We start from the raw sequence: 2,660 nt of genomic DNA on the forward strand, positions 1-2,660 counted from the left end.
TCGATATGGGTATTGGTAGAATTTGCTTGAACTTGGACCATTGTATTGCTTAGGTTTGTCTTTGCTTCTCTTTTATAGATAAAAATGGGATTTTGTGGAAAAATGAACATGTTTTAAGTATTTGCCTTTCTTCTTGAATTAGTGAACATGAGACTTGTGTTTTGAGCTTAGTTTTAACAGTAGGTTTATGAGGTTTTTTTTTATCTTTTTTTATCTGTCTATGTCTTGTTGGTTTTGCTTGACTGAGGCTTGTACTAGAGGTAGGTTCATGTTCTAACTTGAAATGTCTATAGTCTTTGCTTTTAGTTTTGCAACTAATGGTCCATGGCTAGGGTAGTTATGGTTATAGTCTAGCTTAGTTGATAGTTGACCCTTGGGAATTGGTTCTTTTGTGGATTAGCACTGGTTTGAGTTCATGTATGTTAAACTTGGTCATCTGCGATGCTATTCAATTCCTTGTTCAATTTGGTATCATGTAATCTAGGTTGAGATTGGGAGTGCCTGGCATAGGTGTGGTCCATTTTTCTTTCCTCTCTTTCAAAACTGTGTTTACACTTGCTTGCTTCCTTTTTCCTTTGAGTTTTGTCTATTCATGATGGGGGTCTGGTCCTTTTCTCTTGAATCTGTTTGATCATGTTGAGTGGATTTGGGGAACTTATTTGAGCTAAACCTGCAACTGGAACTGGTTGGGTGTGTGTCTAATTAACCAACTCCCTTATTTTCTTTGTTTGTCTAATAACTGCTACCTTTTTCTTTCTGAAATAGCTTGATTAGAGTTTGCCTAAATATGTATGAACTCATTCATGACTTGTTTGGACTCTTCTGAGTGGTCCAGAGTGTTTTTACTTATAAGAAGGCTGTTTTCCATATCAACTTGTTCCACCTAGACATAGAGTAAAGAGGAAACTGAGGAAGAGGGTCTGAGGAGTAGATTGCGCTCTTGGCTTTTGTTTTACTTATTTGATTGAATCACTCTCTTAGCCAAAGGGGACGAGTCAAACCTGTTTTCTTGAAATTTTTACTAAGTGTTGAGGTGTTTTGACAAGTTGTCACAAGTTTGGTACCTAGTCTTTTTATTTGACTAAAACGGTAGTGTAAAGTCATAGTGGACTTTAAAAGAGGAGGGTCTTTGTTCATGTGTGTTGTGATCACTTAAGACAGACTACTTTCCTAAAAATCAAGGTGTGTGTGTGGTCTGGGCTATTGTTCTAATGGTATCTTGCTTGTCCCCTCCCCCAGTTGTTGCATGTGATAAAGTTTGTCTTATTGGGAGATAATCAACTAGTACACTAAAAATCTGGGAGCAACTTAGAATTTTATGAGGGTTTATGTCACTTTGCTTGGTTTTCTTTGTTGTGATTACTTAGCTAACACTAGAAGTTAAGAGAATTGGTTTGTGCCTTGGCTGTATCACTGTCTGTCCTTGTTCTCCCCTTTTGTGTCCTCCCTTTTAGGCTGTACTCATGACATGATCAGGCTATTTAAGTCAAAATGTTGATCAAGTTTGAAAATTACAAGAAGTAGTATTAGATATTTTCTTTGTTACTGCACTTTCAAAAGGAAGTTGTCTTTTAAAACTTGTTTGGCTGACAGACTTCCTTGTGATATATGTGTTCTTGGAACCTACATGTTGATTAATCTTGAGTTATGAAACTCTTTCACTACAGACTCCCTTTCCCTGATAAAAATTTGGCAAAAAATAAATAAGTCCTCCCTGCCATAGGCCTAGCATAGACTGTATGTTTCTCTTTTTTTCTGAAAACTAGCAACTCTTGTAGCTTTGTGAGTTGGTCCAAGTTTTGTTTGTGTCATGAAGTTTTGTGTCCTTTCTTTACACTTGCTTGACCTCACTGCTGTAATAAACTAGTCAATTAGGTTGTGGTTTCCTGATGATTGACCTTGCTTGGAATTTGGTGAAGTCTCATTGAGGTGTTTGTGTGTACACTTTAGGCTGGAAAGCCATTTGGCCTCAGCAAAGGGTGTGCTAGTTCTTGCATTTTCCTGAAATAAAACGATGTGTTTGGCTTGTGATTTTCTCCTACTTTGCTTGTTTTCAGTCTAAAGTTTCTCTTTCTGTTACATGGATTTACATTCTTCAAACTGAGAGTGCCTCCTTTCTTTGATTGACTTCTTTTGCTTTTCAAAATCTTCAAAATTATCTTATAGCCTCCATGTCCCACTTAATGTTGGATTCTGTATTACTTGTGTGACTTGATTCTGATAAATAAAAGTTTGTGTCCTCTCTTCTAAATTCTGTTGTAATTGGAAACAAGAGTCCCCCCCCCCCCCCCCCCCCCCCCCGCATTTTCTTGGTTCAGTTTAGAAGTGTTAAGACTGATTAATTTGATCCCACCTATTTTGTGACTAAGAGAATGCTTGTGCCAAGTGCTTGTTATTTGGATGTGATGTCAACAGTCTCTGAAACTTGAATCTTGCCTGTATGAACTAACTAGACTGCCACTGTTTGATGTTGGGCCTCTAAGAAGTCTGCCCTTAGCATTTACCACTAAATTCAATCATAAGGAGCCTATAGACCTGGACACTGAGTTTGTTTAAGAAGGAAGGTGTGACAAGGTTGAATGTGTCTAAGCCTGCCTAACGCCCCTAGTGTTGTCACTGGATGATTAGGGTGAGTACATTAAGATAGGGGGGGAGGGTTT

The sequence above is a fragment of the Lycium ferocissimum genome, chromosome 9 (assembly GCF_029784015.1).
Source record: "Lycium ferocissimum isolate CSIRO_LF1 chromosome 9, AGI_CSIRO_Lferr_CH_V1, whole genome shotgun sequence".
NCBI lineage: Eukaryota > Viridiplantae > Streptophyta > Magnoliopsida > Solanales > Solanaceae > Lycium > Lycium ferocissimum.